A 15497-nucleotide genomic window follows, 5' to 3' on the forward strand; every position below is an offset into this window, starting at 1 on the left:
CCTATTGGGTTAAAATCCTATTTCCATTCCTATTTATAGGATTTTTTTTAGTAGACTTAAAGTATGGAGATCCAAATTACAGAAACATCTGTTATCAAGAAAGCCCCTGGTTCCGAGCGTTCTGGATAACAGGTCCCAAACAGGTGCAGATATACACACAGAAACAAGACATATTTAGAAAGTCTACATTTACAACTGTAAAAAACTACAGATAGAATAGATAATACAGTGTATAATTTAACAGTATGACACCTTCTCATAACTTTAAATGCAAATATGCTGAGAAGAACTGACTGTCAGTTTAGCCGTTTATACAGTACATTGTTGCTGTTTTGATAAATATAGTACAATGGTTACCCAGGAATTGTATTTTAGAGACAGGAATGATGTTTTTTCCTACTGAGCAAAATTAGGGGGATTAGCCGGAAGCTACTGTAAGTAGTGAATGTAACCTTGAACTTGACTTGAGACTTTAATCACAGCAGCTATGTATGGTATATTTCTCTAAAGTCTCAAGTACAAAGCAACTTTTTACAAGTGGAGATCCACAGTGGCCACATTCCCTTTCGTGCACTTGTCCTAACTAAGTGTGCTGTGGGGTAGGGGGTAAATGATGATGTGTAGGATAGAGTAAACTGAATGGGATCCAGTGGGGTAAGAGAGATTTAAACTTCAGGACACAGGGCAATATTGACTTCTACCCTTTAACCACAATATGCACGGGGTCAGTAGTCATGGGGGACATGTATTGACACCTACGCCTAGCCAGTTGGGTGGGGGCATATAAAGAAATTAAACTGAACCTCACAAACGCTGAACTGGTCATATAGCCACCTACCCCCCCCCCCCCCCCGGCATTATTACTGCTGATGGCAAACTCTTTAATCCTATTGACTGAACATGTCTGAGGATATTCTTCACTCTCCCTTTTGTAATCACTTCAACACCACGGTCATTACCTGTTGCTTATTCCTATACATTATTACCAAGATCCATCCTTTTTTTGACTCAACAGCTAAGGCCACTTCTTCATGCCATCATCCTATCCCACCTAAACTACTGCAACTTGTTATTAACTGGCCTGCCTGACTCCCTCTTTTTACCCGTCTTGAACTCTCCTGCTAGAAACTTCCTCCTCTCACCTAGAAGAACTGGGCTTGCCATTGATTATTTGTGGTTCCCTCCTAACCCCTGCAGATGGAAATGGGATGCTAAAGGATATTATTGTCCCCAGTAAAGTGCAAGGTATAGCTATTTGTTGTGTACAGCACTATCCAGCTACCATATCGCTTGCTTCTGCTGAGACATTCTCCATAGGCAACAATTATCCATATGATGATCACTAGAGGCATTCAAGCTGCAGGAGAAGTCACTACTCTAGTTCTGACTTTTGAGGGTTCGGCTCTTGGATTTACCATTTGTGAGCTGTTGAATGTAGCCTCGAATTCCTTTAATTGCTGTTGAATGTAGCCTCGAATTCCTTTAAAGGAAGGGGTAAGAGGGGTTAAATCTTATGTATCCTTGGGGCAGTAATGACTAACCCTGCCCAAAATAAAAGCATAGGTTTTGTGTGCAGCATAGTCAGTCTATACCCTGAAATCTTAGCCAAAAAAACAACTTAAATCGAAAGTTTATGTTTTAATAAGTGAATGTAAACACTGTCATGGAAGATGTACAACCTCATTCAAGACGTACGCCCTCTAGCTGGTTACAGAGTGGGTTCTTGTTCATACCATGATCCAATGAATATGAATGTGAAAGTGTTAGCTAAACTTACAATTAGATTTTAACCTTAAATTAACTTTTTGTGTGATGTAGACCACAATATTCCAAGACTTAGCTGCAACTATGTATAGTCCCATTTTGTGCATTGGCTTTTTTTGTGTTCTGTAGCTTCAGGCTTGGCCTTTCAACTGCTATCTGGTTGCTAGGATTTAATGACCCTAGCAACCAGGTAGCAGTTTTGAAGTCAAAACGGGACAACAATAATAGACTAAAAGAGAAAGGAATAGTGCGGTAAATGTAAAATATATATATATATTTTTTTTTTTTTGATTGCCCATCTAGTCAGTCCCCTATAGGCAGCATATTCCTTTTAATATGTTGTCAGCTGTGTGCACACACTTTATTTCTTTGCAGTTGATAAATAGTGTGTGCAATAAGTGTGCAGAGGAGTGGGTGGGAGTGAGCAGTGACTCATTCTTGTTTGGAAACACAGCACATTGTATTGACTTCTAATGCAATGCGGCGATGTGAATTATTGTTCTGTTATGTGTATGTGAATACAAAATATTCTGTGCTCAAAAAAGAAGCGCAGCGCAGGAGGGAACATTGCCTGGAGGTACAACAAATAAGGTCTCAGCATTGTGCTTTTAGGCACTTTTTTATTAGCTCTGCACAATTTTTAAGATGCTAGTTTAAGCTGGGAGTTATTTTCAGCATCTTTAATAGAAATACTTCATTTAAGTTGATACTGACACTAAAATCTACTCTTCAAAATACTAATATACAATTAAAAGTTACCTATAGGTCTTGTTGATGGTTTTTCACTAATATGTCAGCTTTTTTAAGTAATTGTTACATGAAGTTTCTAAACCTGACTGTTTTGCCAACCTGACTGTCGATTCTGAAACTGTCAGTATCCCCCTCATAGAGGAATAAGGTGGATCAGATGGACTATGTAAAAAGCACCAGGGAAATACTTTTATGGCTAAATTATAAATAGCATGCAAAGACAATGTTATGATAGATGCAACAAAATGTTTTTGTTTCTTGTGTCAGTTTCTCTTTAAACTGGTATTTCATACACAATATACGGCTAAAAACGTGCACTCTCCTTATTATTAAAGGGGTTGATTATTAATGGAAATCTAAATCCTCAAAACAAATACAAAAACAAATGTTAAATTGCTCATAGTGCTCTTCTGAGAGGCAACATCTGAAGACCTTTCTTCTGTTGGTGTGAATTCTCATGGAATTTCTGCGTTTAGCCACCAGCGAATAAATTTGCAAAACTGCAGCGAAAATTCTCCAGCGTCAAAAAAACTTGGACGCGTGTCGGAATAGTCACTCGCGTCAAAACTGTTGCGTGTCAACATTATTCAGGCGCCCGTTTACTTTAATGCGGGCATCAAAATTGACGCGAGCGTCAAAATTTGTATTTTGCTAATTTTTCACCGTTTAGCGAATTTCGCAGAAAATTTGTGCATTTTTTGGAGACTCTAAATGGGACAAATTCGCCCATCACTGCTCCTGAAGATTCCCTGAGTCGCATGAAGAAGCACCTTAGGGGTCAAGAAGAGATGTGTTGAATGTGGGTCATACACTATTCAAATGAATGGGATATAGTTGCAGGCAGAGACATACAGTTTTTAGCTGAAACAGTCATCACACATTTCTCATATGCCATGGGCCCAGTTCAGTGAAAATTTGAGCTATCAATTAGCTTTGAAAGGGAAATATACCTTCCTCTGTACTGTATGTTAAAATTGCTGAGAAGGTTCTTTGGAACACTTTTGCTATTTACATTTTTTTGATATCATGATTTTTTACACTGTAATATTATGAATCTGTAACCAGAATACCCCCTGCTGTTCAGCCCAGGAAGATCAGGAAAAGTATACTTAAGTGAAGCAAGAAGCATTGTGACAGTTCCCTGCTTAGTTCCATCAATCAAGGATTGTGCATCATCTTATCCTGTTTAATGGACATTTTTGTCCAGCTCCCTGCACCAGATAAGGGTCTCCCCAAACCCCTTTACTGGATCTCTGCCTCCTCAACTGATTCGCTCAGGAATGTGCACAGAGTACAAACTAGGCTAGTGCCACATGGGGGCTGAAATTGGGCATCTGAAATAGGCAGGCCACAAATTAGCCCCTATGCGGGCATTAGCCTCTTCTGCCTGCACCCAGAATCACTGTGTTGGCTAGGGTGCAGGTGCATTTGGCTGATTTTACCAACCCCCCACCCTTGCTGGAGGGTCAGATTCTACATCAGGGGTCCCCAACCTTTCTTACTGGTGAGCCATATTTCAATGCAAAAAAAGAGGTGGAGAGCAACACAAGCATTAAAAGTCCATGGGAACGTCAAATAAGGGCTGGGATTGGCTGTTTGGTAGTCCCTATATGGACTGGTAGCCTTTAGGAGGCCCTGTTTGGTAGCACATCTAGTTTTTATGCAATTAAAATTTGCCTCCAAACCAGGAATTCAAAAATATGCGCCTGCTTTGAGGCCACTGGGAGCAACATACAATGGGTTGATGCGCAACATGTTGCTCACAAGCTACTGGTTGGGGACCACTGTTCTACATCGACAGTCATTTATTAAAGCATTGTTCTAGAAGTGCCCCACTTATAACATTCTTATCTTGATCCAGACAATGCCAAACAAAAACAGCACTAAAGACCTTTCCATTTAATCACATTTTTTCCCTGACTTGTAAATCAGATTTCTCCCCGAATCAATACTATCCTGTAATTAGACTAATGGTTGTAACTATTTATGCCCTTGTGTGCTAGAAAAATGTCTAATCTTTTCTTGAAAGTATTGACTGAGCCTGGCAGCATCACCTCCCTTGGAACTCAATCTCACATTTTTACTGCCCGTATTGAAAAGAATTGTCTTCTGAGCAGTAGGTGGAACTCTCTAATCTCAGTGAATGGTTACGTGTCAATTGTGTAGACTGCAGGCCTCCTCTGAGTTAATTATATTGACATTGGACTTTAATCCTAAATTATTGTTTCTTTTTCTAGTTTAACCTGATTTTTTTACTAAATCTTTGTAACTCGGTTTTTATATTAATCTTGCTAACATAATTCCGCTTCTTTGTACTCCCTAAGGTCAGTGCCATGTAGCGGACCTTGGCCTGCGGATGCGCCTGGATGTATTATTTTGGCCCGGGTGCAGGCAGATGCAGCTGATTTCAGCGCCAAAATGCAGACTCTTGCGTTTCTGCCTCAAAATCAGCTGTGTCTGCCTGCACCCGGGACAAAGTACCGCAATATATCCGGATGCAGGCACATCAAGCAGAGGAGGAGCGAATTTTAGTCAAGGTCTTTCATTTTCTTGTGCCCTAATAACGCTGTGCCAAGGCTCCAAAAGCGCCCCCCCCACATAGACTTTAATGTAAATTTTAAGGTAAGCGCTGGCATTCTTGGAAAGAATTTAAAGCAACAAAAAGATTTTCTCTTCTGGTTTATTAATACCGTTTATACACATGCTAATATCCTGCTGGCCTTTCCTGGTGCCAAATGAACCGTTGAAGTATTACTGAGGCCATAAGCTCTGCCAAGTCCCTTTAAGTTGCTGAAAGCATAATTCCATTAAGTGCATAAATAGCATACTTCCCTTTGATCCCCAAAAGCATAACCCTGTTATTATAAATTGTGACTTCAGTTTACTAGCTTGTCCACCCATTGTACACTAGTCTATACAAATTCAGCAACCAAGTCGGCTTTCTGAGCAAGTAAGAAAGTGTTTCTTGGCCTTTTTTGAGCAAGTGATCCAGATTATGTGAGCTGTGAGACCCTCAAATTGGGTTAGAATCCATTATGCACCATGTCTTAATAACTATTTGGAAGAGATATCTCTGTATTAAAGGAGAAGGAAAGGTTTGGTGCACTTAGGGTGCTAAATGTTAGGCACCCCCAAGTGATTGTATATACTTACCTGAAACCCCGGGCCGGTGCTCCTAGCAGAAACTGGCACCGGCCCAGGTTTATACCATTGAGCACAACGGAGTGATCCACTTCCGTCTTCAGTCAGTACACAGAACAAATGATAGAATCACTGGAGGGGGGAAGTAGTTAAAGGGTTACTGTCATGGGAAAAAAAATGTTTTTCAAAATGAATCAGTTAATAGTGCTGCTCCAGCAGAATTCTGCACTGAAATCCATTTCTCAAAAGAACAAACAGATTTTTTTATATTCAATTTTGAAATCTGACATGGGGCTAGACATATTGTCAATTTCCCAGCTACCCCTGGTCATGTGACTTGTGCTCTGATAAACTTCAATCACTCTTTACTGCTGTACTGCAAGTTGGAGTGATATCACCCCCCTCCCTTTTCCCCCCAGCAGCCAAACAAAAGAAGAATGGGAAGGTAAACAGATAGCAGCTCCCTAACACAAGATAACAGCTGCCTGGTAGATCTAAAAACAACACTCAATAGCAAAAACCCATGTCTCACTGAGACACATCCAGTTACATTGAGAAGGAAAAACAGCAGCCTGCCAGAAAGCATTTCTCTCCTAAAGTGCAGGCACAAGTCACATGACCAGGGGTAGCTGGGAAATTGACAAAATGTCTAGCCCCATGTCAGATTTCAAAATTGAATAAAAAAAAACTGTTTGCTCTTTTGAGAAATGGATTTCAGTGCAGAATTCTGCTGGAGCAGCACTATTAACTGATTCATTTTGAAAATTGTTTTTTTTTCCCATGACAGTATCCCTTTAAGCATCCCTCTGTGATTCTAGTCGATTAATTCCAGCCCAGCCTGCAAGTTTTGTTCCAGTATCCTCGCCATTTGCTGCTCTCGACCAGTGCATTTTTATTGAAGAAGAGGAGCGTCAGTCCAGCGTGGAACGGAAGCGACTTGAATCACTGGGGCCTGCCGTCCGCCTAACAACTTGCCACCCTTCAGTGATTCTACCCTTTGTTCTCATTTAAAGGGAATCTTTAAACAGCCTGGGGACCCATTTTTAAGTTAAGAAACCCCGAAGCAAGGGAATCAAAGCACCTACAAGCTTTGAGGAAACACTTTCCTTTCTGCCTTGCCCACAACTCTGCTAAATCAGCTCACCATGACAGTGATAATAGATTTAATTAAATAAGGAAAGGTGCCCGACGACTGACTGATACAAATCCAAAGCCAGTAGGCAGAGCTGAGGGGGAGGAATTCAGCAACGGGCTGAGGATTTTACTGTGACTATCGTTGAAAGAAAAACCTCAGAATTGTATCAAATTATATGTGGAGAAATGGCTCTTATCATTATTTAAACAGTATTTTAAAATACTATACTGGTGGCTCACTTTAACTGTGATTTCAAGGCATTTGTTGTATCATTGAAAAGGAACAAAGAAACAGGCAAGAATGAAAGATGGTCTAATCAAGAAATACACTGTACGGAGTATGACTGCAATAGTTTAGAACATTGTAGATTTTGGGTTATTGGATAATAAATCTCATACTGTTAGGAAATATGTTTTCTAAGATTTCTACCAGCATAGAAGGAAGGAAGAGGGAGGTTATATTGCCGCAATATAGGTCACTGGTGGAAAATGCTGAGTACAGGTATGTGATCAGTTATCCAGAAAGCTCCACATTACGGAATGGCCATCTCCCTTAGACCAATTTTAACAATAAAACCGTACCTTGTACTTGATCCACGCTAAGATATAATTAATCATTATTGGAGGCAAATGTAGCCTATTGGGTTTATTTAATGTTTACATGATTTTTTTTAGCAAACGTTGGGTATGGTAATGAAAAAAATATGGAAAGACCCCTTATGCAGCAAAACCCAGGTCCCAAGCATTCTGGCTAACAGGTCCCATACCTCTAGTAACTAGGGATTTCTAGAGGCATTGGGGAGTATCGAGCTTCTCTCCAAAGACAGAAATATATGGGGAAATGGTGCATGCGCTATAGGCCTAAGGATTACAGGAGTTGCTTCTCTACATAAACCACAAAATTGTCATTGAATATCTTCAACAACTTTAACTCTAAGTTTAGGTTCATAAGTCCGTTATTACTATTAGCTAGATTTAGCCATTAAACTAGCTCTTCTTAACAATAATCCCCCCCCCCAAAGTTGCTTTACTGCAAAATGCTATTACCTTAGTTAAGATGGAGGATTCTGGGAGTTATAGTGCCACAAGACCCATGGGAAATAAAAGTAACAACATGCCTCCCTGTATCTCTGTGGGCATCCCTTTAATGTACAGAGGTATTTTTTTGTGATGTTATCATTCTCTTTCTCCTGGTAAATAAAATAAATAAATGCTTTGCGAGACGCAACTCTTATAGTTATTCTGACACCTTCAGCTCAACCGACAATTCAGTTCTGACAATATATCATTTTTTTTATCAATACAGCCTATAATTTTCCTCACCGCTTGGCAGCACAGTAACTCCGCTTTCTGCCCAACTCATCAGCTGTAAAAGACAGTAGGGCTCGTGTGTTGTACAAACATCATCAAAGTTTGCCTTAGCCTTGTACAGGCATGGGACCTGTTATCCAGAATGCCTGGGACCTGGGATTATCCGGATCACAGATCTTTCTCTAATTTTTATCATCATACCTTTAAGTCTACTAGAAAATCATGTAAACATTAAATAAACCCAATAGGACGGTTTTGTTTCCAATAAGAATTCGTTATATCTTAGTTGGGATCAAGTACAAGCTACTGTTTTATTATTAGAGAAAAAGGAAATAGTTTTTAATAATTAGGATTATTTAGATAAAATGGGATTTTATCAACTCTAAGATTATTATTCAAACAGTAAGCCATGAAAAGGTGGCATCTAATTGGTTAATAGAGGACATGGACCTGGATAAATGTAACCTGCGTGAGTATTAGCCTGTTGTTCCCTTGGCACAGGATCAGACTGTTTATTGAACGATGCAAACAGCAAAATGTGTCTTTAGTAGTGGAGCCAAGAAATTCTTCTCTAAAACACCCCATATTTCTTCATAAGCCAAGTCCCAGTGGGGGCCACGGATTCACATAAAGCCATATTGCACATCACTTTGCAGCCGATACAACCAGAATGTCATGGGGAGGATCGTTCCAGCAAATTGTATTGCTATTTCTCATGCGGAAACCTGAGGGGAGAGGAAGATGTTGACTTGAAATTGATTTTTATACAAAAATATTTGTATTTGTCAGGGAGGATAAATGAGGGTTTAAATTCCACAAGAATATGCCTCCTAGTTACTTTGCTGAGGTAGTGAAGCAATAGGCTTGCGGAGAGGAAATGGGCAGACTGCTTGGCGAGGGCAGTTTCAGAAAAAAAGCTTTTTATTGCTAGGACTATTTCTTATCCTGGATCAGAGATGGGTTAAAAGGTTAGATGCAAGTGTTGGCAGGCTAGGTAGTGCGACGTTGCACCCATAAGTACACCATACGCCTGGCATTTGGGGCTGCCCATAGTTCAGTCCCAGAGCACACTGCACCCTTGTGGTTGAAGGTATGTTAGCACATCTGGCCCTGTGAGCAGTACTTTGTAGTAAAGAGCTTGCGTTGAACATGTAGGTCAAGTGAATGGAGATGGAGCACAAAACGCATCCGCTTATCTCAGCCTGAGAAAAATACACAGGCTGAGAGCAACAGAGCCAATACTCTCTCTGACCTTGGCTTTAGGGGCAGAGATTAGTGCACATTATAAGCAGATATTAGGCAGACTGAAGGGAAAGCCATTTATTATGGTTGAATGGGGGTCTAAACTGTGCTGAGAAGTATGGGGTAAGAGTAAATTTATTGGCCATTACATTGTCTCAAAAAGCTGTATTCAAATGTGAACATGATGCCTCCCTGTATCACTGTATCAGCTGGTGAATTCCTATAGGCCTGGTATAGGTATGGGATCCGTTATCCAGAAACCCATTATCCAGAAAGCTCAGTATTACAGACCGTCTCCAATATAATCAAAAATTTTACAATCATTTCCTTTATCTCTGTAATACTAAAATAGAACCTTGTACTTGATCCAAACTAAGATATTATTAATCATTATTGGAAGCAAAACCAAATGATTTTCTAGTAGAATTAAGGTCCCGAGCCTTCAGGATAACAGGTCCCATACCTGTATAGTTATATATATGTATAGTTATATTGTTTTCCTATATCTGTTGTTGACAATTCCCAGGATTCCACTGCCAGCTTATGGTACTCAGTTGGTCAGCCACAAATGATCATGCAAACTAGCCTTTCACATTTTCACTTTCCATATTTTGGACTGGGGTTTTGCCAAACACTAGTAATCTCCCCACACTTGCCTTTGTTAGTCAGTTGGGTACAATAATCTATGAAGTAAATATTTTTTACTGCCATTTTCTTCTATAAAAGCTCCTACTGTGATCAAGTTTGGGGCACAGGGGCTAATTCCAATAAGAAACACGGGTACATTTACTTAGGGCCGAATATCGAGGGTTAATTCAAGACGTAGTCAAAGGTCGAAGTAGCCAAAAAAAAACACTTCGAAATTCGAAGTATTTTTTATTCTATTCCTTCACTCGAGCTAAGTAAATGTGCCCCACACTGTTTGAGAGGGGGACAAGACAGTGGTGCTTAGGGCTTCTCTTAAAGTATTTACAGAACTTTACTGGGGTCATAGTTGTTGTTTCTTTCCTCCAGAGCCCAGCACAGTGACATGACTGTAGAGTGATGAATAGCACCCTGGGCAGAACAAATTGAAATATTTTTATATTTGAAAAAGATCCGCTGCCTGCTGCCCCCCCTTGCATCATGGGAAGTGCAGAAATTTGCATGTACAGCCTCCATAAATTCCTCTGCAATAAAATATACAGCCTCCTCTCCAGCAATGGAGATGCACCCACCTGGCATCAAAATATTATGGTAGTGCTTCTGCCTGTGACAGCTTTAGTTTAATAGCAGGGCTTAGATTAGGGATCCCTACTTATAACTGCAATTTAAAGGAGAAAGAAAGTCACTTATAACTGAAACGGTAGAAGGAAAGTCAAATTCACAATTGAAAGGTTGGTGCATTTTGTATAGGACAAGAGCCAGGCTTGGATAATACGTTATTCACTAGGGAGTTCCTTACAAATTGGCAACTCCAGTGAATTTGACACTGCTTCTCCTTTAAATGCATTCTAGTCTTGTAATAAGGAAAGTCACAGTCATAAATGCACAGTGATTTAATCAGGAACTGATTGGAGAGTTGGTGGAGAGTCTACATCTGCCCCATACAGCTGTAGCAGGTAGCAAACAAAGATAATCCAGGGGGCTCTCTGCAAACACATCTAGCATCTCACCTCTGAGAGATCTGGAAAAATTCCCAAACAACTTGCCGAATAAAAAGGCAATCAGTATGGAAATACATTTATGTATATCAGATGCACAGAGTTGAAATCATCTGTTTAGCCAAGATGACAAGGATTAAAGGAACATTGCTTGCTTAGATAAGAGAAATAGGAGAACTATGGGGCAAGGGCTGCTTCTGCTGGATGGATACAGATAAGCTTGCCCAGAAAGGCTGTTATTGTCTAACAGATCAAATGTTAATCTCACATGAAACTGACGCTGGATCTTCCCTGCAGATAATGAGGGCATTTTAATCAGCTTTACCCCCCTTCAATCCTGATAATAAATACCCCTGCTAGATATTATAGGAAGGGAAATGTAGAGCATCCTCACTGCTCATCTTGACATTCTCCGGAACCCAAAGGTCGCTCATTTCTTCATGTTCTCGCCTCCCCTCCCGTCTTCGGCTGCTTATGAAGTCTGTCTGCACAATTCGCTGTTTCATCAGCACGTAAGTAGGTTCTGCGAGTGAGCGTGATTGTGGGGAGACTGTCTTTGTAGCCTGCAGGGCTAATGAGTTCTACTGTGCCTTGTTGTATTCCATCTTATTTAAAATAGCAGCTAAGATAAATCAACTTACCCTTGTTTGCATAACCCTTTAACATTCCTTACTGTGCGGAAGAATAGATTTGTTTAGATTTTCTTCAGTTGTTTAAACTGCTCTTTAAAAAATTGTTAAAATAAGACAACCAAACAGGGCATTGCTGATTGGGACCTGTTAATACAGAATGCTTGGAACCTGGGGTTTTGCATATCTTGTCTGCTAAAAATCATTTAAACATTAATTAAAACCAATAGGCTGGTTTTACATCCAGTAAGGATTAATTATATCATATTTGGATCAAGTACAAGGTACTGTTTTATTATTACAGAGAAAAAGGAAATCATTTTTTGAAAATTTAATTATTTGATTAAAATGGAGTCTATGGGAGATGGCCTTCCCATAATTCAGAGTTTTCTGGATAATGGGTTTGAGGATAAGCTACAAATTCTAAGGGACCCACAGAGAAGCCTTTACCTGCCAACTATAACACCTTTATGTTTGTATTTATGCAGATATATACAATAAAATAATTCACGCTGCCACATTTGATTATAAGTAAATGCTTGTAAAGTCAGTAATTTCTTGGAACAACACAGTAGGTGATACACTCTGTACACACTGTTTGCAATAAGCCTCATACTGGGAATGTGTTAAAACTTAATGGAAATCAGTTGACTGTAGTCATAAAAGGTTGTAGCAAGCGTTGTGTTATTACAATGGAATACAGTGTTTGTCCTATTTTAGCTGTCAGGCCACATGAGATGCTTACATGTTGCCCATCCTCGACACAGAGACAGGGTTCTGAACCCACAAAAAGATGCACATTCAGCTAAATCTCTAATTGAATTTTGGTGCAGCCAGAGTTCTGTTTCCCTACCCTGGACAATCCAAGTTTTACCAAAGAAGTAAATTCATCATTTATGGATTTCAGCCCCTGACCACTAGCCAAATCTTCTTGTCTGCTCGCGTCTGGAAGCCCTGTGTCAAATCCAGCGCGAACAGGCTCTGCGGATTTGCAAAGTCTTGTGTTTCTTCACCGAAATCCGGCGAGTCTGTTCACAAGGCTTCCAGAGGCGAGCAGACAAGAAGATTTGGCTAGTGATCAGAGACTGATTTCTGGCCCTAGCCTAAACACTGTCAATCATACAATTTAGTGCTTCCATGCACTTCAGTTTGAAGTATGTTGACATGTTGACACTACAATTTGCACTGGGCAGAAGAAACCAAATCAGTAAATGTGCCCATCGGTCTTAGGCAGTGATCCCAGTGGCTCATGAACAACATTTTGCTCACCAACCCCTTGGATGTTGGATGTTGCTCTCAGTGGCCTCAAAGCAGGAACTTCTTTTTGAATTTTAAGCTTGGAGGCAAGTTTTGGTTGGCAGTACACATGGTTTATACGCAAACAGAGCCTCTTGTAGGTGGCCAGTCAACATAGGGGCTACCAATAGCCAAACACAGCCCTTTTTTGGCACTCCCAGGAATTTTTTCATGCTTGTGTTGCTCCCCAATTCTTTTTACATTTGGATATGGCTCATGGGTAAAATAGGTTGTCGACCTCCAGTCTAAGGGCTTAGTGCCAGACAAACTGCTATACAATCTAATTTCATAGTTTCCATTGTTTTGCTGTATTAACTTTTCTTTTGTTTCAGCTCTATCTCGAAACGTCTTGTAAGTTCTCGAAAGTAAAAAAGTACAGTGTACATGACGATTTTCACTCATCCAGGTCATAATATACAATATCTAATAAAATTAAGTTTAAAGCAACTGGACTTCTCTGAGTTTTCTTGAAAAAACAGTATCTGTTGTTTCTGGTTGCTTTGGACTTAATTCTGCTAGATTCTGTATATACAGTACAAATATTTGAAACCAGGCATGCACCGAATCCAGAATTAGGTTTGGAATTTAGCCAGGATTCAGCCTTAAGGTGGCCATACACGGGCAAATAAAGCTGCCAATATCGGTCGTTTGGACCAATTTGACAGCTTATCTGGGGGCTTCTGATGGGTCTTCCCGATCGATATCTGGCCACGCTATCGTATATCAGTATTATCTGCCCCCTTATTCAGATTTCTACAACCAGGGTCAGACTGGGCCGTTGGGACACCGGTTAAAACCCGGTAAACTCGGCCCTTGTGGGCCCTGCGCTGCTCCCTAATCTCCCCTACTGGTCCCAATCACATCATGTCAAATCAAAAGAAGAAGAAACAAGGTACGTGGCGGTGTGTGTGGCGGAGGTGGGTTGCAGCTGGAACAAGGGTTTGGGTGGGTGTGGGGGCAGCAACCCAGGTGTGACCCCCAGTCCGACGCTGACTATAACATACCATCTTGATATGGAAGGGCTCTGCTTACTGTATTTCTAGATGCCTGCCATGTCACACATTTTCATCTACAGACTGGTGAAGGTGCCAAGTCTTGCCACTTTTATCCAAGGGCAGCAGGTGGTACTGGAGACAAAGGGGTAACAGAATAAGACTAGTTGTATTATCAGAATGAGACAGAGCAAAATTGCCGGCATCCATATCAACCATCCATCCTTAATGAAAGCAATACCCTGTGACCCAGCCTGTAACACCCCCTACATCCCTTACACTAACATTTAGCAGCCCCTAATCATTCCTGACAAGCCCTCGAGCACAATGTCATGATTCTGAACTGCCCAATACTAAAGATTTCTCTTGGCACATCCATAGCAGCCATGAAGCTCCCACACTCTGTAGTTTGCCTGCCTCACAGTTCCCTCTATTCCTTTTTCTGTTGCACAGTAGCTGCTTGTCTGCCCCATGTCTCTCACTTATTTCAGAAAGATTTGGAGACTTTTGTGCTTTCTGTCACCTTCACATCACCCGTAGGCAGAATATTCCTCATAATATTCCTTCTGTTCTACTATGGAGATGTCACTCTTACACCGCATAACTAATCTAATATTCTTGTACAGTGCTAGCTAATAGGAAAGAGTAGTCAATCACCGGCACTGTCTTGTAGATTATTTATTTTCCATGAAAACTGAAATGGGATATGTTTTGTGCAAAATATTATTATTATATTGTACCTAACTTTTCTGCCAATCCCATTGTTGGAGGTTTTCTGCTGCTGTTCAGTGAATTATCCTTTCTATGAAACTGCCCTTGAATAATCCAGTCTCTTATTGCGCTATATTTGGTGATTTAAAGTAATCCTAATATTGTCAGTTACAATTTTAAAACACAAATCTGTATTTTCAGAGATAGATTATGATAAAATTGTTTGTCTAGCAACTGGCATCTTTAAATCCGTGTGTTTACTATATAATCTTAGTAAATGCGTTTAGCTTTGCCACTAAGAACAAGGTTTATCTTATGTCTGTCATCCTTAAGTGCACGGCTTCATTCGCATCTTCCATATTTTGCCGGTTCAAAAGTAGGGAGATAAAATTTTTAGATTTGGTATTTGTTGAAAAACACTGTATATCCGTGCTTCAGAACTATTAAACACAGCATTTGTCATATTAGTGACCTAGTCCAGCCTGCTGAGCATCTGATGCCTTGGGATTAGGTCTTTACTCTATAGCAGGGATCCCCAACTTTTTTTTTTTTACCAATGAGTCCCATTCAAATGTAAAAAGAGTTGGAGAGCAAAACAAGCATGAAAAAGGTGACGGAGGGGATGTCAAATAAGGGCTGCCTGTGACTGGCTATTCTGTTTGGCAATACATCTGGCTTTATGCAACCAAAACTAGTCTCCAAGTCAATAATTGAAAAGCAAGCTTCTGCTTTTAGGTCCTGGGAGCAACATTCAAGCGGTTTGGTGAGCAACATGTTCCCCAAGAGCCACTGGTTGGAGACCACTGCTCTATAACAAAGAATCACTAGCCAATGAAAATTATTCTATTCCATGATGGAACAGTACGTTGTAGGGTACAAGATCA

At 40.3% G+C, this 15497-nt stretch overlaps 1 protein-coding gene across 4 annotated transcripts in view; it reads left to right on the forward strand.

Annotated features, from left to right (window-relative positions):
* The window catches only part of gsg1l.L (GSG1-like L homeolog), a 40203-nt gene that overhangs the window by 1611 nt on the left and 23095 nt on the right, over positions 1-15497 (forward strand). The window contains exon 1 of one of the 4 annotated variants that reach the window (XM_041569522.1): positions 11148-11497. The exons of the other annotated variants lie outside the window; for them this stretch is intronic. The gene's annotated coding sequence lies outside the window, so the exon portion shown is untranslated. Of the gene's footprint in view, positions 1-11147; positions 11498-15497 lie in introns of those variants that run through there. 4 annotated transcript variants of the gene reach the window in all.

The sequence above is a fragment of the Xenopus laevis genome, chromosome 7L (assembly GCF_017654675.1).
Source record: "Xenopus laevis strain J_2021 chromosome 7L, Xenopus_laevis_v10.1, whole genome shotgun sequence".
Classification (NCBI taxonomy): domain Eukaryota; kingdom Metazoa; phylum Chordata; class Amphibia; order Anura; family Pipidae; genus Xenopus; species Xenopus laevis.